At 34.8% G+C, this 23,238-nt stretch overlaps 1 long non-coding RNA gene across 2 annotated transcripts; it reads right to left on the bottom strand.

The window, feature by feature from the left end:
- Positions 1 to 1,234: 1,234 nt before the first annotated feature.
- On the bottom strand, positions 1,235 to 4,587 carry LOC147505722 (uncharacterized). 2 transcript variants are annotated; one of them, XR_015220664.1, is made up of 4 exons: positions 4,490 to 4,587; positions 4,251 to 4,408; positions 2,106 to 4,171; positions 1,235 to 1,610 (listed from the first exon to the last, which is right to left on the bottom strand). It is a non-coding gene; the product is annotated as an uncharacterized LOC147505722 (long non-coding RNA). The 2 variants fall into 2 exon arrangements; XR_015220663.1 differs by having other exon boundaries at positions 2,106 to 4,408.
- Between the last annotated feature and the right edge of the window lie 18,651 nt (positions 4,588 to 23,238).

Below are 23,238 nucleotides of genomic sequence, written 5' to 3'. Positions count from 1 at the left end.
TAACTTGTGTATGTAAAACTACAAACAAAACAAATGAGCAATCAAAGGAGATGGAATTTATTAATAAACATTATTAGGATGTTAATAACAAAATTCACTGCATAAACTAAAAACATGAATATTACTAATCACATTGTTTTCCTAACACTTGATCTTCCAATCGGTTGTGAATATTTACTCGGGAATGCTTAGGTCGTCAATTTCCATATTTGGCCCGCCTATAAGCAAGTATTCGTTTATTCCCTTTAAATAAGCATTATCTTTTTTCAATGCTTTAATCTGCATATGAAGTTCTTCTACTTGAATATTTGCTTCATAGAGCTCTTCACGTCTAGTCATGAGTTCGTTATAGTTCACATCTAGTACTTCAAACTTGTATATTTGTTGTAGATAGTGTATGGCATTTCCTGCAGCAACATTTTCTGAGTCGACTTTCTTGGTTTGGTATGTTCCAAATGATGTTTGTATGATAGGATAATCTGGATCTTTATGGTATTCTCTTAGTATAAGCACATTGATTGCGACATCCGCTGCGTACTGATAGTTCTCAAATATTGAACTGTAAACTGGTTCTTCATAAATCTTTTCTTTTTTGAGAATTTCTGTAAGTGCACTCTTCAGTGAAACATTGTGTTTTGTTTCATACCCCACGATCTTCTTGTTGTATGTTTGATTATTCATGACCTGCATTTTTTAATTATAGTAGTTTAATAAAAAACATATATTGAGCACGTATGTGTTTGGTATATATATATTTCATAGGGTGAAGAGTCCATTTTGTTTTGTAATTTGACTGTAATTAGAAGTCTTTTTAATTACATATGAAAAGTATGATTATCAGATAATGATACTATCCTAAAATATATAGTTATCTGAATCTTATCAGATAATTAGAAGTCTTTGTATTTTACATTACTTTTTCCACGCTGATTATTTTGGGTCCTATTGTTTGGGCTTTCTCATATTTTAAGCCTTTATGTGTTGTTTAAACCCATACATTGATATTGAATTTATTTCAAAAAAGTATTTTGCTTTGCATAATGATTAATTGAATTCAAATATATGAAGTAGGGAGTATAATTATTGGTCCTTTTGTGCTGACATTCTGTCATTCTAGAATCCATTGCTAGGTTCCAATTGTTTTCAACAATATTTAAAATAGTCATACCTTTGACGGATTAATAGTTGCAAGCAAATCAAGACAGTCATTTGATTTTACATATAATGAACCATAGAGTGAGGTGCTCAATACAATTCCTTAATGACTGTGAAGTGGAATGATCAATGAAGGTGGTATACAAAATAGTCATATCTAATCCACACCTCATTAATCCACATCTCCTACAATATCCCAACAACTCAAAATCAAATTGGAATTAAATTACAATCAAGTTAGAACACTAAATTAGTATCTATTGATCAAAACTTGAAGGTTTACAGAGACGATATCACACTTAGGCAAGTGAAGATATTTCATTGTAGGCGGGTACTGGAGGTTCTCATTGCGTCTCGTTCCATTAATCCCTCGACTGGAACCTCTCCATGTACAAATCACTGTGTCTTGACATCCTCGGCATCTTGCTCATCATCCATATAGACAAAAGCAAATCCTATAACAGCAACAGAAGGAAATAAAATTTGGTAGATACCACACAACTACCAAAGAGAAATAATAAAAAATTCAATATCTCTATGTAAGGATCCCATTATCAGAAGATATTTGCTGCAGACTGTATCAATAAATGAGTCACAACTGACCCACACGGCAAAATCTACAATCTAAGTGACCATAAAAATCAGGAACATGGTCAACAGACCTTGTTTGATGAACTTAATTATGTCAAGGAACAACAGTCCAAAAGTGGGTGTCTCATGAGGAAATCAATGTTGTCATGCTTAAACTTTGTTATACACTAATTTTATTACTGAGTAAAGCTTCATTAAAAACATTTAAAACTGAAAACATAAGAAGAAACTTTTCATTTATGCCTAAAGTAGATACAGAGAAGTTGAAGGTAGTGGATATTTCAAACAGATCACTGGGGAAGTAAAAGAGCTTACCCCCAACAATCTAAGGAAAAGATTCATCAAAGAGATTATCATACCTTGTTATCCTATTTATCTTCTTCATGATCAAAACTCAACATCTGGCAAACCAAGATCTCCATGGACCTTTCCTCTTCAGGAAAATATGACTTTTTCCCCACTAACTCGGCTACTTTCTTTGCAGGTCCAGAATCTCGTACCACTCAAACCGGTACCAAAAAGAACTCGATCAACTTTCTTCACAGTTTTATTAGATCTAGTTGTCATAAATATTTTTTTGGACACTTGTATCTTCGACTAGGCTAGACACGATACTATCCAGGTGAAAGCAAAGGAGTTGACATCAGGCAAGAGAATAGCAATATATAAACAACTTACATCGTTAGTTGCAACTTAAAATATAAACCACCACAAATTCAAGGTCAATTTGAAAAAAGATTAAGCTTAACACACTTACATCAGCTTGCTTTCGAAGATAATCAACCCTGCTTTAAGAACAACAGATCGAGAGTTGCAAGGACTACTCCACATCAGAAAGTGCATACTGACTCTTAAGAGAGGATATACATACTTGATTCAAATTAAGGGCATAACCACTCTTTGATAACGATACTTTTAGTGCCCAGTCCAAATTCAATGGTGGTTCACAATATGTTAATTTAATTTAACAACAACCATAAAGTTGTAGCACACTTTGTGATCGACACTCAATAGACATTGTATGGCATCTAAAGTAGGGAAGGATAACCTATAAACATTGTATAGTGTACCTTTGCTCACCATATATGGTAGGAGCACCCTTTGCAAGCCTAAAAATCACAAAAAAATTCATGTTGCAATGAACTATCTACTAAACCTGCTAACTATTAAAGGAAAAGAAAATTAATACAGTTTAAAATGTCTCACCTTGAAAACAAAGCAACTGAGAGATCAAAGGTGGAGAATACTTAATTCACAAAAATACTATTACGGTAGTTATAATGGATGTGCTTATTTACAATATTAAAAGGTTAAAAGTTTCTTAAAAAGTCTCTTGCTCAACCTTTCGGTCATTTATTTCAGTCATAATTATCAACAAATTTGAACATGCAATTAAATCTTGAATTGTGCAATTCACATCGTATATAGAAGAAAAGGAAATGGAATTGTGCATTCATTGCCATCAACACAGAACTAAATTCATTAAACTGAAATTTCAGTTGCCATTAAATCTAACTCAATAAGTTCAATATAGATCGATCTATACCACACATATAAATACCTAACACCATGGTTTCCAGAGCATGCAATAACAACAACATACGGTTAGTTAACTAAATCAATAAGTTAAAAAAAAATTGGCCAAGAGTTTGTTGGGTGGGAAATGCATGTGGATTATATTTATGACGATGTCCAGAACTATTCCTTGATGCGTAAAAGCAAAATTCTCTTTTGGAAATTATACATAATACATGAACTAATAGGCTGCAACCATGTATTCATATGTTTATTGTATTGTACTCTAGAAGCTAATTCACTCAAAGTGAATGCAATGGAAGTTATATATCTACATACACAAAATTTTGCAAAATATTCCAATGTTTGTTAATTATAATCCTAATGCCCAAGTAGAACTTCTACTACATGAGATGTTCCAAAGCAGTCGTATCTATTCTATTTCTTCTAACATGTCTCTCAGAAAACACAGGGAAAAACAAACGCAGGGAAAAGAAGTGATACATCAGCACTTTGCAAAAAAATAACGATATAATGATGTGATAGCCAATGCCATTACAATTAGCTCATGTAGCTAATGATTTTGTCACATCCAGTTGTAACTTCATACCATTTTTGGAGGCCACATTTAATCAGAAAACGGCAGCTATGTGTATATTCCATTATTCCTTACTTTTATGAAACTCGCTCATGGTCTATCCAAAATACTCACTTCTAATAATCCAAAACCAAATTTGCTTAATAATTCCTAAGAAAAAAAGAATCATAGAAATCAACATTTAGCACTTTTAAAAAATTATATTACCTTGACAAATTCCTATACAGTTTGATGAGATAACCCCTTTGGACATGTACATCATCGCCTTTCCATTATCATAGTTTTTATTTGATTTGCTATGATCAAAAGAACCTGCAACAACACCAAAAACATTATTTTCATCTATAGCCAATGTAGAAAATTTGTTCGATTAGTTTTTCTTTTCATGTACATTTGAATGTTTATCCATTTGTAAAGAATCTATTGCAAAACTTCCCGATTGCAGTGAATAGGACCACTTGATGGGAATGATGGAGATATTGAAATGGTTTTAAGTGAAGTAACACACGCTTGTAAAGTCGCAGATGGTTTTGTACAGGAGTTTCGATCCTGGAATACAAATTCATCAATCACAACGTATGCAATAAACAACAAAAAATTTCATGCAATTCGTAATTTGAAAAACTATACCTGGCAAAATTCTAAAGTCATTGAGTTCATCTTGTCTATAGTATTATCTTTGAGATATTTTAGCATTATGGAAATAATCTATCCATTCAGTGGTATAAAAAAGCCCTATCAATCCACCCTTTGATATTAGATGCTTCCTACCTACTATTGGACCAAGTAAACTTTAGTCCAATACAACCCAAATCAGCAAGTCTAAGGCCATTGATAAGATCTTGGACCCCTTCAATAGATTTTAAATTCAAAACATCACCACCACATTTTTCATCGGCACTAAGAAGTAAGAATTGCATTAAAATCCGTCCATAACACCCAATGATCGACAACAGTATTTCCTACAATTCTAAGTTGATCCTAAACAATTTTTCTCCTAGATGCAACTGGATTACTGTTCTAGCCCCCACAAATGTGGCCCAATACAAGCCCAATTCAATATAAAGTCCACGCTCAGAGCCCATGCTCAGAGCTTTGCTACAAAAAAGCCCACGCTCAGAGCCCATGCTCAGAGCTTATTTACAAAAAGCCAATGCTCAGAGCCCATGCTCAGAGCTTTGCTACAAAAAAGCCCACACTCAGAGCTTATCTACAAAAAGCCCATGCTCAAAGCCTACATACCTACACGTAAAATCAATATCAATTGCACACATGTTTTGCGAGTCAAACAACTTCTACCAACTACATCCCACGACAGTTCTCCCGCCAGTTCTCCAACTTCATCCCACGAGCTGACAGTTGTCCCGCCAGTTCTCCAACTTCATCTCCCGCCAGTTCTCCAACTTCATCCCACGAGCTGACAGCTCTCCCGCCAGTTCTCCAACTTCATCCCACGAGTTGACAGTTGTCCCGCCAGTTCTCCAACTTCATCCCACGAGCTGACAGCTCTCCCGCCAGTTCTCTAACTTCATCCCACAAGCTGACAGTTGTCCCGCCAACTCTCCAACTTCATCCCATGATTGGACAGTTCTCCCGCCAGTTCTCCAACTTCATCCCACGATTGGAATATTGGAGAACGAGGAAGTAACTATCACCAATCCTACCTATAAAATCCAACTTTTGTCATTTTTCCAGAACTACGCAATCGAGACTTGATCCCAAGACAATACAATATTTGGGTATGTAGGCAACTTCAAACCGAAGTCCAGTCTCAACTCTCAACAATAACCATCCCCTCCGCAATCTCTTCCGAAAATATCACTTCCGACCTAACTGGTGTGTTTTGGCAAATCTTGCTGAAACAATTACAATACACACATGAAATGAACCAATCATCATTATTTATGAAGTTATGAAACTTACTTGTAATAACATTATCAGATGTTCCGAAACCAGAAATTCCAGATCAATGTTGTCTTTGAACAACAACACCAAGCCTCCAGAGCGTCCAACTGGGTCAACCACCATCATATTTGGATATTTCAACATACTCTTTATTCTTTCCATCTTCATTTGCATATATAAACAACTCCTACTTAACAAAGAAAATTTGCATTACTTTTTTACGAACAGATATCTTGTCGTCAAAGCTTGATGTCATCAGTAATGTGGCCACTGAGATTCATGTAGGAAAGATCAAGCTTCTCGACTACACCATTTGAGTTGCACCAAACTCCTGTCCAATTGCAATGGACTAAATGATTATCCACTTTATAGGCTGCCAACTTCCAATCTCCAAGGTGATCCATCGAGTCATTAGAGTAGTTGCTTTAGTAAAACAGATTAAGCTGCGGTCGTTACCATGGTCACCTTAAGTTTCAATTGACTTGTAATACGCCAATTACACGTTTCCCCCAAGCATACGAAAGCGAAACAATTCATACTTGAATCTCACCTGGCCATTATATTTCAATATTTACATGAGAAACATAGATTAAATCCTGAATAGCTATAATTAAAATTTACTTAACATGCCTATAATTAAATCCCCATAAATAAGCTTAATCTCTTAAAAATGTCGTTGAGTATAAAAAATATATTTAAGTAAATGTGCTAAACTTTGTGTAGGATTGTAGTAACATGCTTCTCTATGCTGAAGGACTTTTGAAAGCAATTTGATAGAAAATGCAATATAATATTGAAGTTTACAAAGAGCTACATTCTTAAACAAATTTGGAAGGCGAGAGTTAAGGACAATCCATTTCTTAATTATATGGAAGAAGGGTAAATAGTAAATACTCACCAATTGTAGGGGTTTTTTCTACCCAGAAATTGTTCTTTGTAAATCCACGCATGGGTAGAATCATGTATTATGGCAATCTGGTGACACGGTACCTTATTCTTGCTATGGAAGGCCTCATAACTTCTGTAAGAGATTCGCCATTGAATTTCTCTGCTATTGAAATGTAAGTGTATTGACTTGCTTATTTGGCAAACCGATCTCTGTTTCCATTTTTTGTTTTTCTGTATTGGTATATAATTTCCTTGTGCATTGGTTTAGATATTGATATTTATATTCAATTTGCTTTAGTTGGATGGAGATATGGAGAAAAGTGAATGTTTGTTGTGGATCTTAACTAATGAATTTGGTCGAATTGAAATGTAAGTGTATTGATCAACTCATTTCCACCCTTTTATTTTGTAATAGTTTTTTATGGCTATTTATTCTTTGCTTTGACTTCCTGTTGTGAAAAATAATCAGGTTATATAATAAAATTGTTGATACTTAAGCAAGATCAAATAAATATTCACTAACAATATTAAAATAACTAAACTAATTCTAAAGACTATTCCCATTACCTCTTCATAATTGCCTTGAGATATTCCATCTCTTCTTTTGAGAATATATCTTCCTGCACATTTGATAATCCGATGTAGTCTTCTTTTAGAATTGAATTTTTCTTCATTGTGTAGTAGTGCAATCGATTATGTTCTAATTTAATAGATATATCAATTTTTTTCTATGCAAGTGTGATTGCATAATGTTGTAGTGGAGATTCACTCTTGATGAATGTTTCCGTTACAATTTCCATCGTCATCTCGACTCTCCATGTAGTTGACCTGTAAAAATTTTTTGTTTAATTTTTCCACACATAAAATGAATCAGAAGACAGTGGTACGGTATTGAATCAACATATATTGTCTAAATATATAAGATCTCAAAATAGGCATAACCAAAGAACAAAAATGGAATTAAACAAAACACATTGCCAAGTAGGTGTAAACCAATAAAATAAAATATGAAAAATAAACAAAACAACTTTGAGAAAGAAACAAATTTTGCTTGCAATAATAAATTAATCATAAATGTTGTATGAATTAGCAATTATTTTCGTCAATGCATAAATCTATAACATATTGCTTTCTCTTCCTCGAGTCTTTTATCCCTTGACGGAGCTTTATCATTTCTTCTTCTTGTAGTTTTTTTTTCGCCCATAATGATAGTATTAGTTTACGTAGTTCTGAGAATTAATTTTGTTGTTCTTCAATCTCTTGGCATTTTTCATTCAGCTCCTTGTAGTTGAAGTCTTAAATTTCAAAAAGGTTTTTGTCTTTTAGGTAATTGATTGCACTCCATGTTGAGTTTTCAGACTTTTCTTTTGTAGTTGATGGAATTCCAGATATGATTTATGTTTTGGAGTCATCAAATATGGTAACTTGAGATATATGTAGATTGTCTTCAAATTTTGAGGTGTAAGTTGCTTCTTTTATGTGAAGTGAATCAAGTATTTCCTCAAGCATTTTTTTTTTGTGGCGTAGAGTATTTATATTCGTAATCCATATCCTACAATATTTAATAATAATAAATGTCAAAAAAATATATATCAAAGGTAAACTTATGATATTTAATATATTCCACAGAGTTGTACAATATGATGTTGATGGTTCTTTAAATTTATGCACTCTACTAATTATGATTACACCATTGTTTTTTATGTTAGCTAATGATAATTTACATTAATGTATTCGTCGTGAAAATTAAGATTTATTTTAGTTGAACTTGTTACAGGTTGGACAAAATATAATTTTGCAGAATAAAGTTAGCCTAAGCAGAACAAATACATAATAAGGTAATTATTTCAACTAATTTTTGTAATTTAATATGATATGTTACTTTATAAATTTTGTAAATAAGAGGAAAATGTTGTACCTGTATGATTGTTTTCTGGAATTATAGAATAACCTGCAATATACAAAAGAAGAATTTAGAAACTGTAAAAATATTTTGATAAATCGTAGAATTTATATATATAGTAGTTTCGTTTTCTAATAATACCTTTGTTTGGAGGAGAGAAGCTTTGGAGATTAGTGGAGTACGGTGTTTGTTTGTTATTTATAGTTGTTTTTTTGGATAAAGCTTCGTAGGTATTGAGAGAGTTATAGTAGTAAATTAGTAATAGAGTTCTAAGACTTCTAAGACTCTCAGTCTTGTGTTAGTTTTAGACTTTTAATTGTATAAGACTTCTAATTGTCTAAGAACTGAAGATAAGAGGATTAGGATAGCTTTCAAAGGCTAGAGATTGACAAATGTGAAATGTGTTAGATAAGGAGTTGTTTAGAAGGTCTACGCTACGAATGACGTGGTTGTTCTTACAAAGTAGGCATTTTTTGACTCAGCTGTGAGGGAATGGTTTGGTGTTGCGAAGAATAAGGGCTTCAGAAGGGATGACTTGGACCTTCATATTCTTATTTGGCTGACTAAACTGACTTTAGTGAAAATTAAAGAACAACCCAAGCAACCCAAGCAACTGGGTGTTAAAAAATAGGATCGAGTCATATTAATCTTTCACCTAGGAAAAAAATGGAAAAAATCACGATTCAAGGTGTTAATAGTTGAATCGTCTAAAGAGATACATGTCTGAAGTGATTAATGCTACACATTTATCCAGAATGTGTCCAGTCACACCTTTTTCTTATCTCCGTTCAAGCTAACGTTACTCTCATAGATCACCTATTAATAATTTGATGGTTTATAAGCATGTCGTAACAATTGATTCAAGCAATTACTGAGTTGTCACTTTCCACTTTAGTCTAGATCACATCATTTTTACGTTGTTGTTTGCATTATCAAAAACTTTTGGCCTACAATACATACATACAGCAACAAATAGATGAGCAACTCCAGGGTTGAAAATGTGGTGAGAATAAATGTTTATAACACACATACATGAAAGTTACTAGGGGTAGGTAGTGAGCGCCTGATTTGGTTACTTCGACTCGGTTAGTTAAAACACGAACTACATATCACATTCTCAGAGCTCTAGTTTACATATCACATTCTCGGACACATACAAACACATATTGTATGTAATATATTATAATTTTTTATATTTTTCCGTGTAATACACTTTATATCCGTGTCGGAAATGGACACACGTGTTAGTGTTAATGTAACTTAGGAAATTAGGAACATTTGTTGTCACATTAAATTGCCCATGCCTACAACCAATTTCAAGAAGAAAGTGGAAAAAGAGTGAGTGGGGAAAGAGCCTTACCCTGAGCTATACATGATCACCACTAACAATTCAAGTTGATAAGAAGAAATTTTGTGTCAAAATGCTTATCAACCATGAAGAGATATGGAGAAAATGAAGACATCTTTTTAATATGTTGATATCAATACAAACTTCTTGAATATGTTGATCAGATTTGAGGTAGAATGTATCCTCCATTTAGAAATGACAAACAGAGTGAAAAATTATTATAAAAAGCGTGAAAGAGCTTAGAATATGGTGTACCTAAACGACTGGATTGATGGGAGCTCTCATTGGAGAAAGCAACGAACAAAGAGATTGGCAAGGTAGAGAGAATTAGGTAACTACTAATGCAAAAGCAACCATGCAAATATAGGTAGAAGTTAGTTTATAGAATCCATTTCAATAAGCACCTATTAAAGTTAATAAAAATACTTCATAAATGATATGAACTTTTAAAATATTGATCATACATAGGTGGGGGTGACAACAGGTGTAGCTATCCATACAGTTACATGGATGATTAGAACTCCTATAATTCCAGAATTGGAGATAAAAGTCCTAGAAGTTGATAGTAAAAAAGCTCTTAAATTAACTTCTCCAACTTTAGTGGCTTCCATGAGCGCCTATTACGGTTATTAGCAAGGTCAAATTTCTCCAGCTCATTCCTAGCATGTTCTTAGGAAATATAAACCACACAGAATTAATAGAGGAAAGAAAAACAAACAATAAATTGTTGAAATTGAGGTTTCTAGCGTTCCAAATATTGAAATGTCGTTACAGTTTCATTCATATTAGCTTGTAGATTATCTTGTATATGTGTCTTTTGTTAAATATCAGATGTTGTGTTGCTCACAGAGAAAGGAAATAAATCCATGTCAGTTGTGGATAGGGGAGTCTGAGTCATTACTTTTAGGGTTTTTTTGAGTTATCCCCCCAAACTTATGTCGCGTTTTGTGTTTACCCAAAATTTGAATCATCACAATTAGACCCCCAATCTGTCTCAGACCTCTAAAAACACTGTTTATTTTTTCCATAATGTCCAAACTACCCTTTCAATTTTCTTACAAGAAAGGAGAATGGATTAGTGTCAAGCCAGCGCCTTCTTCCTACGTTGTCATGGTCGGTGACGCCTGCATAGTGGGGTTGCATGCAATTATATCTTTGAATCAATCCAGTTTAATTGCATATTATATCTTTGAATCAATCAATTAATGTTAAAATCAAAATGAAGAGAAGCACTAACTTTACCTAACTAAGAGCCATCACTAATCACCCAGTCCAAACTCTAAAGATCAAAATCAATTCAGAAGCTGCTTTTTCATATTCCAAAACATAGCATATCATAATCCCAACACACTAGTTCTTTGATACTAACGATTTATTACAGTATAAAAGTGTACGATCATGACTTTAAAGACAAAAACACTCATAAAACCAAAACAATTTCCAAGTAATTATCTTGCATGTACAACACACCATGCTAGAAAAATAGTATGAACATAAAATAAAAGAAAAGTGACTTACTGAGTTCGATCAGCTTTTTTTTTTTCTCTGAAAGTGTAGACGATGATCAAGAGAGTATAATAGTGAAGTAAGGCAAGAGTGTTGTTGATAAAAATGAAAAACGCTAGTTTTACTAATAAATAAAGCTCGCGCAAAGTCTCTAACCGCTAGTAAAACTAGAATTTAACTTTATGCTATGTTTACTTATCAAAGATTCTACTCTCAATCCTATTGAGATATAGTAGAGTAGATGATTCGTTCCACTCCTAGTTCTTTAGCATGTGGCGTTTCATAACCTAATTAGTATTTTTTTAAGTCTAATGAGAGTGAGAGATTTACGATTTATACTACGGATTCAATTTATACTAACAAGATACGATAATTCAACTACATAAATACTATGTTGATTAAATGATAAGGAATTAGGGGGATTGATTCTACCTTAACTCGACTTAATTTACTAACGACGAATTTAATTAAGTAATCGAATGAGCTGCTTCCATGAACAATTGGTTCTTCCTAATCCCTAATTACACATGGCATTTCTACCAATTCATAACTAGCATGTGAACGATCAAACCCATTCTCATGGTGAACTAATTGTTTCTAGAGTGGAAAGGAAATTACGACTACTCTACGCTAATCGAATTCAAGTTTCATCAAGGTGTTTCAACCCCCGCTAATGGAAGTTTAGCCGAGAATCATAACACTATCATTTTCAATTGAAATTAAACAAGTCATGATAAAAAGATTAAAACTTTGCTTATTTAAACTCAAATGGAAACTACTCATGCAAGAATCTATTCAATCTAATAAAGACAAATAATTGAATCTAAGAATTGAACTAAATAAGTAAATGGAAAATGAAACTAGATTACCAAGAATACTATTTTATTAATCTAATGAATAATAAAACAATGATTCAAATACTAAATTAATAATCTACTTTGTTCTAAAGTAATTAATTAAACATGAAACTAGATCTAAAACAAGATATGAAAAACTAATTAATTAACAAATTGAAATTCTAAAACTAAGTTCAAAAACTAATTAATGGAAGCTAACTAATCAAATTTCTAATCTAGGTCTAACTATCTACCCTTAACAAAGAGCTAAGCTTTTGTTTTTATATGCTTCAGATCCAAAAATCGTGTATGGGCTTGGTGCCATGTTTTGGGCCGGAAAATCGGGCCCAAAACCCAATTCTTTCAGTCCGAAAAGGGCTCTTCAGCTGGATTTGGATTTAACAGACTTTTCGTCCACTTATGCTCATCTGATTGGGTCAAGGCTTGGACCATTGGAAAGCTCTTCCCGAGATGGTCGTTTTGACATAAGGTAGACCCAATTCCGAGGTTTGAGTCCAAAGATATGGCCTTCGGAAGTTCTGCTAACTATGTGTGATGTTTCTGCCCACATTGACTTTGACTTTTCAGCTTTCACCGGGCTTTAGAAAGGCTTTTTCTCCTCAAATCTTGGCCTTTACTCATAGAACTTCTTAGCAACCAACCCTTGCTCCTTTATCTCATAAAAGTGGCACAGTTCTGCACATAATTGACTTTACTGCCTGAAATACATAAAAACACGTAATCAGTATTAACTCTTATTTATTACTCACATAATTGGTCTAAAAGTATGATTGTTAAGGGGTTAAAACTACAGTTTTGGGCTCTTATCAGTTGTGATCACTTATATGGAGCATAAACCTAACTTCCTTGTTAAGCAAGCTGAATAAAGACTGTTCATTTTCAATTTGAATCATCGCAATTTTCTTGAAAGGGTAGTTTGGCTATTATAGAAAAAATGAACAATGTTTTTAGAGGTCTGAGACACAGATTAGGGGTCTAATTGTGATGATTCAAATTTTGGGGGTTAAACACGCGACATAAGTTTGGGGGGATAACTCAAAATCACTCTTACTTTTACCATTTGTATTCTTTAAGTATAGTTTCCCTATACTGAAATCACATTATATTTTTTGTCCACAAAAATTCTTGCAAAATTTGAACATGAAAAATATCAGGTAAACTTTATACGGGAATGAACTGGAAATTGAATGTTTAAAGTGAATGAAAAAGTTTGGAAAAGCTTACCTCAGCAAGTCTGGAGTTTTCATTGGCCAGAAGCACTGGAGAACTTCCTTGAACTCATGCTTGGCCTTGTCTATGTTGTTGCCAAATACTTGTCTGTAGGGTTAGTTGCACTTACCTCATTGAGTGAGTTGCCATATTGTGCACATGAAAGGAAAATGCAACTTGTACCCATTCCCCTGCTTATTGGGATCATCGTCGCTAGGATTTTCAAGGATGCAACCCTAGAACTGTATCCATAACTCAAGGTTTGTGAACATACTTTTTATCATTGGGAATATATATATATCTGTATTTGGTTGGTAGCTGCTAAGGTAAATCTCTTACCATTTGGTGATCGAACCTAGGATATTGATAAGTGCTCAAAAAGTGCTATTTAACCCTCGATCATGCCTCTTGTTTACCCATTTTAGTGGACTAATAGTGTTTAAAAGTTGTGTTTTAAGATTCTACAGGTGAAAAAGAGAGTTTTGTAGAATATTAGAGAAAAAAAGGGTAAAACGGAGCAATTCGGAGCATTAAAGATCACATGGGAGGCCCGTGGACAATCATGGAGAAGGCCAAGGAATTGAGGCTATTAAAGATGCGACTTGGAACTATTTTAAAGCCTATTTGGAATCCCAAGGCCAAAGATTCGTTGCTTGGACCAAAGCCCGCAAAAGAGGATAGAAGGATGGAGCAAAATAGGGAAAATAGACTTCTAAGTCTGAGACTCATGGATCGTGAGTCTGGACTCAATGCTCGCATCTGGGACACATAGATCGTGAGTCTAGACTCATTGCTTGAGTCTGAGACACATGGATAATGAGTCCAGACGCATGAATCGACACTGTAGCCAATTTCTTCTCAGTTTTGGACATGAAGTTGGACTCTGAAAGAAGTCTATTTGTATTAGGAAACAAATGACGGTTTGGAATGCTTCTAGAGCTCATTGTAACCCCTATAAATAGAGAACCTAAGTGCCTCATGTAATTTGCCAATTCACTTATATTCTTGTCTCCAGAACTTGAGGCAGAGAGAGATTAATAATAAAAGATCGGTTTTAACTAGCTGAGTCTTAATAAATTAGTCTTTCTAGTCTTATGTTCTTCAACTCTTCTTCTTCTCGTTCTTCGTGTTCTTCCTTCTTTATGGAAGGATAATCTTCTCCTTCAAGGGAGAAGATGAAGCCGGTGCTTAAGGTTTAATGATTCTTCTGGTTCATGGTGTTCTTCAATCAGGTTAGTTCTTTATGTTTTTAGTTATTAGTTCCATTGCCCAGACCAGGGGATGGAAGTATAGATTAAGGTTTTTATTTATTGCAATCGAATATCATGCTAGTTTAGGGTTTTATTTATTACAATTGAATATTTGCTAGTGACATGCTTTTATTTATTGCAATCGAATATCATGCTAGAACAGGGTTTTATTTATTGTAATTGAATATTATACTATTATTCTCTACTTTTCTTCTAGTTGTGTAGTGTTTTAGAGTAAGGGAAGTATTCCTTGTGTTTGCCTTAGATGGTGATTCATTGAATAGCTGCTCAAGCTCACATAAAAGGAAAGAAGATACTAGTAACATGAACATAGGAACAACCTTAAGTAGAGTTATTTGTTAAACGATGTTTCGTCTAAGAGGGCATCGACACTCGCTCGATTGCCTAATTGTAGTCTACTTGTGAGAATAACCATGAAGGAAAAGGTTATTGAATCAAAAGTATTGGTGGATTCTAATCTCTTGAATTCCCTTTTTTTTATAAATTCTCAATAGTTTAGTTTAGTTTAGCATTAGAATCTAAAATATATAATCATAGTTTTTAATCCCTCAAACCACCTTTCCAGTCCTGTTCTTCATATAAACATACACTTAAAAGTGGAACAATACCCTACTCATCCTTTACTTATTGAGGGATAATTAGGTTTTGATATGCTTCTATTTGTTCAACGATCATCATCTATCTACATCATCCATATACCATCTATAAATACAAAAAAGAAGGCAGTGTCAAATGGTGCCCTGCCTGGGATATAATTATTTGTAGCCCAAGGCAGTGTCAAATGGTGCCGCTGCCGTTTTAAGTTGTTTATGTTTAAGGTTTTCTTTCAAGATTAGAACTTTGGATATTGAGGTAATTTTAGCCGCATCATCCAACCTTTTGAGAAAGAGAGAAGCTTGAAGGACATCTCGAAGACAAGATCTACCATCCAGGTTAGTCGAATCTTCATTCTTTTTATTGCTTTCTTAGTATAGTTGCATCATAGTTTAGTTTTATTGCTTTATAGTATAATTGCATTTAGGATCTTTTCAACAATTGAAGTTGTAAGCCAACACAGCGAAAAATCAAACTCTAGTGTTTCTTGTCTGAATCTTGACAAACGGACTATCGTTTGTGGGCACTGGTATTTAAGCAATCCAAGTGATTCACCATAACCCTAGAAGAGACAGCTTTAGACAACAGGCGAGATACTAGCTGCAAAGCCCAACCTAGTTGAAGAAAAGTAGTTTTACATTCTAGTATAATTTAGAATAGTTGCATATTAGTTTAATTGCATTCAAGCATAGTAGGATAGTTTTTTTTTTTCGCATAGAATTTTCTAGTGTATGCCCCGTCGTCCATATCATCGTCTAGTAAGAACACAACAGTGGACAAGGTTTAACAACCGACTCACAAGAATACTAACGAGATTGATACAATGGCCGCAAGCAATGATGGAGGTGTTTTGGACACCAATAATCCTGAAGCTATCTCACCCATGCAAGCACAACAGAGGAAGAAGCTGAGCGATTTCTATTCGCCAATCATTGGAGACCCACCCAGCAGTATTATTTTTCCAGAGACAGAATCTAACCAGTTTGAGCTTAGAGCATCAGTAATCTCTATGCTTCTAAAGTTCAATGGTTCAGACAATGTTCAGCCATATGTTCACATGAACAAATTTCTATCAGTCCTCAGAACTTTCAAGAACCAGAATATCAAAGATGAGAGTATCAAGTTGATTCTTTTTCCGCTCTCACTAGAAGGTAAAACATCTGAATGGTTAACTGCACAGCCAATCAATTCAATAGACAACTGGGAGAAGTTGAGAACAAAATTTATGAACAAGTTCTACCCACCCCAGAAGACAGATGCCATGCAGCAAGCTATCAGCAATTTCAAAGGAAAAGTGACTGAAGAATATCATCAAAGCTGGGAGAAATTCAATAATCTGCTAGTCTCATGTCCACATCATGGTTATGATAAGAGCATACTTGCTCATTTTTTCTATCGAGGACTCTCGATGATGAACAAGCAGATGATACAGTCAATGCACAAAGGCAAGTTTACATCAATGGGTGGAGAGGAAGCTTACAACTTTCTCGAGAATTTAGCTGAAGAAACACAACAATGGACTACTAGCAACGAGGATGTCGCTAGAATGGAGGGGGAGCCAAAGCAATTTGGTTACCAAGCACATGAACAATCAGATCAAGAACTAAAGTCTGCATTGGCCAACCTGGCCACCAGGATTGAAACTCTGAGTAAGAAATTTAATCAGTTCTCTATGAGTCCCCCCAAGTTCAACAAGTCTCAAGCTAAATCTCTCCCAGTCATGCAAGCTAGCCAATACTGCGAAGTCTATTCGGACACTTCTCATGCAACTCTAGAATGTCCTGGTTACTATCAACATGTATCAGTTGGAGAGTACAATATAAACTCATTTCAGAGGCCCAACCAAGGTGGTAATAACTTTCAAGGTAATTATATTGGAGACGAATCTTTGGACCCCCGTGTTCTCAAGATCAAAGTTATATTCCACACACAAGTCAAGTTTCACAGTTGGTCCCTCAACAACAATTATACTCTCAACAAAATTCCAATACAAGTGGAGAGTTAGTGCCTGATCCTAGGAGAAATTATGCCGCGACTCCGCCAACCTCGAGAATGCAATTACCTTGCTATCACGAAAAATCAGAAGTTTGAAAGTGTTCTAGAGCTTCTTGCACGTCTCAACTCAATCTCCGGCAATCTCGGGCAAGTCAATGTTCTAGAATGGAGTATCTAGAGGCTAAGGTCGATTAACTCACTCACCGCTTTTATTCCGTAAAGACACAAGCCACTCAACCTAGCTTATTGGAACCAATATCGAAGAGTGAAGATGTATGCCACATTGGGACAACTTCTAGTAATCGATCACCTCCATGATCATGTTAACTCAGTTACTACTCTCAGATCAAGATTGAAGATAGACAACAAGGTTGACTTACCTTCTCATGATGACATTGCTACAGAGCAATCAGTTAAGATTTCAAATGAAGTTCGAAAGGAAGTGGGGGAAATCCTTTCAACTCCCATTTGTCAAGACAACCAAGACAAGATATGCAAGAATGCCAAAGAGAAAGAAGAGCAGACACATGCTGATGTGTTTGTACCAAAGGCACCTTTTCCTATGTTTCTTGCTCAAAGAAAAAAGGACAAACAACATCTATTATCCATCAGCAAGCTCCAGTCAAGCTCAAAGATCCAGGAAGTCCTACAATATCATGCAAGATAGGAGAAAAAATTACGGGTAATGCTCTTTTAGACCTTGGTGCTAGTGTTAATCTCTTGCCATATCATGTGTACCAAGCGTTGGGCTTGGAAAACCTAGAGCCTACACAAGTCAAATTGAAGTTGGCTGACTGTTCTACCAAGATTCCCAGAGGCATAGTTGAGGATGTTCTTGTTCAAGTAGCAGATTTCTACTATCTAGTGAATTTCATTGTGATAGACACCCAGGAGGCCTTTGATAAAATACCAATTATTTTAGGCCGACCTTTCCTCGCTACCGCAAAAGCTTTGATAAATTGTTACAACGGTGAAATGAAGATCAACTTTGGTAAGATGTCCATGGACATAAATATCTTTCACCTATTGCATAAGGATTGTGATGACGCCGAAGGTGAAGAGGTGTACTTCCTTGATAGCATGATACAAGAATTCATCCCATTCGAAGATACAATTGAGAGTGCTCAATCTACAGAAAACTGTGATGAACCTGAGAAACCCACCACAGAGGCGTTGCTAGCCATGTTATTGGAATCTCTGCAGAAAATTCAGAATTTAAGTGAGCATAATGGAAAATTGGTAGAGAGAGTATCATACCTTGAGAAGATGAACTCTACATTTCAGGATGAACAACTGACTTCTGCCCATAAAAATTAGTTATTAGAGAATCAGCTTAAAGAAGTTTTGGAAAAACAACAGAATCTAGAAACTGAAATGAGTCTTCTAAAGCAGAAAGTGAACCATATTGATAAGAAGAATTGCACTGCTGAAGCTTCTTCTACACCATTATTGTCTGAACGAGAGAAGTATGTGAACCAGTCTACCGCCCACCTTGAGCACAGTCAGCCAGACATCCATTATCATTACTGTGGTGGTAAAGGGCACATCAAATACTATTGTCCTGTTAGAAAGAGAGATTTTCGTCAAACTTCTACACAGGGGAACCACAAGGCCTATCACACAATTATCAGACTTGAAATAGTTCAAGGTAGAGAAGCAACTTCACTAACAATCTTTCCAGCATATCAAGGAGTATTTTTGATGACCCACAAGGTGAGACCTCCTAGCCCCTCCAAAACATCCGATTCGATTTGGGTGAGAAAATTTGATCTCCTCACTCCAAATTGATAATGCATGATATAAAGTCTTGAGAATCTGACTTTAAAATACTCACATTACGTCTTGGGGATCTGACGTAAAAATACCTAAAAATTCGGCATCAATGGTAACATCTTCCCTTTTTCTCATTCATTTCATTTACTTAATTTCTATACATTGAGGACAATGCATATGTTAAGTTGGGGGAGGGTGTACTTGAGAAATGAATTTCAAAAATTAGTTTTCAAAACAAAGGGTGTACTTGAGAAATGAATTTCGAAAATTAGTTTTCAAAAACAAAAATATTTTTGTTTCTATATCAGTAGCATAAATTTTAATGATGAGTCTGGGATATAGATTCTATACTGCTTAGTGTTGAGTTTGATAGATAGTTGATATTATTGATTTCATTACCGCTTAGACTATTTATTATGCTTGGACATAGTTCTTGTTGATAGAATTCTTTATCAAGGCACCACCATAGTACTTGGTCAGTTTTGTGTACTTTTGCTAGAAGAGAGATTTAATCCCTAGTAAACTGGAAGTAGATATTTTAGACTTAGCCCATGAGACTTGAGCTTTATACCCATTTTTTGGAGAGTTCTTACGAAAAATCCGAGTCTTAGTGACTCCTCATCTTTCAGTTCTTTATGTCGTTGTAATATAGTCTCATTATTCGTTAATTTGGTTAATCACGAAGTGACATCAACTGGGGAGATAGCCATTAGGTCTTGTAGTCTATTCGAAACAGAGTATCATACTGATAAGTCAAGTAATGAACCCATTCAGCCTTTATCCCACCTAGTAGGACCATCATGTTAAACCCTTTTACGCCTTACAATAAGTCATTTTCTTTCATAAAACCATTTACCCGTCACCCAACTCCAGACAAGGAATATAGCCAAAATCTTTATCAGCCATACCCATATGTTTCTGAGAATACAAAGGGCACAAGGAGGAAGAAAGACCACAAAAGGAAGATTACAAGGAAATATCAGAGAGATACAATGAAGTCCATCATTCTGTTCAAAATGAAAGAAACTAGTGGAAAACAAGCATATTCAGTACTAATCAAGGATATACCACTGAGCTTTAAAAAAAAAAAAAAAAAAAAAGTTGAATAGAATGGATGGAAAAGCTAAGACAAAGGAAGAATTTTCTCTGCAATACAGAATTTGAAGAAATCATCCAAGGAAAGAAGCAAAACCCTTAGTGTTTTTCAGAAACAACCTTAGAATCCTTTTTACCTTTCCTTCATAAACCAATACCCAAGCCAAGTTACAACCCATGACTTATCACTACAGTATGGTACGAAGTCTAGAATAGGTGAGAGGATGCTAAAGTGAAGGACCCGACACTTCATATGTGATTGACATTCTTTCCATGAGACTACTTTTATTCATAAGTCTGTTTTTCAAGGTAGTATGTGGGATGTTCGTATGCATTATTCTTTTCCCCACATACATGAGGTAAAATAGTAGACCATCTTCTGAGAGATTCTTTGTTGAGAATATGACTAGTGAGGATTGAAAGTCGAGATTTATCTGTCTAAAGGTAAACTAGGGATTCCGTTTCTTGGATAGGAGAGTATGGAAAATTGACTAAGTACACACATAAGCCTTGATTGAGAATTTTGTCAATTTTTACTATCTCCCATCATAATCTATGAGTCTTTGCAGCAATGTAGTTAGCAATGGAGACTGTCTATTGGAGTAAGTACTAAGTGGGTAAGGAATTGCTCTCTCTGAAAAATACTATCATTCTTGAACATGCTATTGATTGATTTTGTGGGTATATCACCTGAAAACCCTCATGAGACTATAACTCGTCCTTTTTGGGGAACTTAAAGGTTTAAAGCCTTGTTGCATATGGTAAATGCAATAGCGATGCCTGCGAAAATGAGTTAGGATTTTATTTTTGTTATTAGGATGTGATTTTGATCACTTATCTATTTTTTTTATCTTATTTGCTAAGAGACTAGCAAAAGGCTAGTTGGGAGTTGTGATAAGTGCTCAAAAAGTGCTATTTAACCCTCGATCATGCCTCTTGTTTAGCCATCTTAGTGGACTAATATTGTTTATAAGTTGTGTTTTAAGATTCTACAGGTGAAAAAGAGAGTTTTTTGTAGAATATTAGAAAAAGGGTAAAACGGAGCAATTCGGAGCATTAAGGATCACATGGGAGGCCCGTGGACAATCATGGAGAAGGCCAAGGAATTGAAGTTATTAAAGATGCGACTTGGACCTATTTTAAAGCCTATTTGGAAGCCCAAGGCCAAAGGATTCATTGCTTGGACCAAAGCCCGCAAAAGAGGATAGAAGGATGGAGCAAAAGAGGGAAAATAGACTTTTGAGTCTGAGACTCATGGATCATGAGTCTGGACTCAATGCTCGCATCTGGGACACATAGATCGTGAGTCCAGACTCATTGCTTGAGTCTGAGACGCATGGATAATGAGTCCAGACGCATGAATCGACACTATAGCCAATTTTTTCTCAGTTTTGGACATGAAGTTGGACTCTGAAAGAAGTCTATTTGTATTAGAAAACAAATGACGGTTTGGAATGCTTCTAGAGCTCATTGTAACCCCTATAAATAGAGGACCTAAGTGCCTCATGTAATTTGCCAATTCACTTATATTCTTGTCTCCAGAACTTGAGGTAGAGAGAGATTAATAATAAAAGATCGGTTTTAACTAGCTGAGTCTTAATAAATTAGTATTTCTAGTCTTATGTTCTTCAACTCTTCTTCTTCTCGTTCTTCGTGTTCTTCCTTCTTTATGGAAGGATAATCTTCTCTTTCAAGGGAGAAGATGAAGCCGGTGCTTAAGGTTTAATGATTCTTCTGGTTCATGGTGTTCTTCAATCAGGTTAGTTCTTTATGTTTTTAGTTATTAGTTCCATTGCCCAGACCAGGGGATGGAAGTATAGATTAAGGTTTTTATTTATTGCAATCGAATATCATGCTAGTTTAGGGTTTTATTTATTACAATTGAATATTTGCTAGTGACATGCTTTTATTTATTGCAATCGAATATCATGCTAGAACAGGGTTTTATTTATTGTAATTGAATATTATACTATTATTCTCTACTTTTCTTCTAGTTGTGTAGTATTTTAGAGTAAGGGAAGTATTCCTTGTGTTTGCCTTAGATGGTGATTCATTGAATAGCTGCTCAAGCTGACATAAAAGGAAAGAAAATACTAGTAACATGAACATAGGAACAACCTTAAGTAGAGTTATTTGTTAAACGATGTTTCGTCCAAGAGGGCATCGGCACTCGCTCGATTGCCTAATTATAGTCTACTTGTGAGAATAACCATGAAGCAAAAGGTTATTGAATCAAAAGTATTGGTGGATTCTAATCTCTTGAATTCCCTTTCTTATAAATTCTCAATAGTTTAGTTTAGTTTAGTTAGTTTAGTTTAGTTTAGCATTAGAATCTAAAATATATAATCATAGTTTTTAATCCCTCAAACCATCTTTCCAGTCCTATCTTTCATATAAACATACACTTAAAAGTGGAACGATACCCTACTCATCCTTTACTTATTGAGGGATAATTAGGTTTTGATACGCCTATTTGTTCAACGATCATCATCTATCTACATCATCCACACCCCATCTACATACACAAAAAGAGGCAGTGTCAGATATCCAATATTAAATCATTTCAATAAATTTGAGGCTTCGTTACGTGTAAATTATTCCTAAATCATTCACCATACTAAAATGAACTATTAAAAAAGTTGGTTTCGTTACCTTACTAGCTTACTGGTTTGGTTAGGAGGAAACTAACCTATTGTTCCACCACTACTTGTCAGTCAAAGCCTACAGCCACTTGTCCCCACTTTTAATTAAAAAACGTGTAGATGGAATTTGTGCATTTCATTTATTTATAATATTGCGATAAACTCATAGTTTACTTTGCATTATGTGTTGATCAGGAAGGAGAGTTCTCTTCACATCTGGTTTCTGTTGCATTTTTCCTCATATTGGTCAAACTCCTAGGTCCGTATTACCTGTATTGGGGGCAGATATTTTATCCCACATTTTGCAAATGGTGGATTGCTGAGGACCTTATGGTCTGCTATTATGTGGTATAAAAATCCCCATGGGGCACCAGAAACAACCTTGCCGTAGAC

The sequence above is a fragment of the Coptis chinensis genome, chromosome 4, assembly GCF_015680905.1.
Source record: "Coptis chinensis isolate HL-2020 chromosome 4, ASM1568090v1, whole genome shotgun sequence".
NCBI classification, from domain to species: domain Eukaryota; kingdom Viridiplantae; phylum Streptophyta; class Magnoliopsida; order Ranunculales; family Ranunculaceae; genus Coptis; species Coptis chinensis.
Note: the sequence above shows the minus strand (reverse complement) of the source record. Positions and strands in the feature narration are given on the sequence as shown.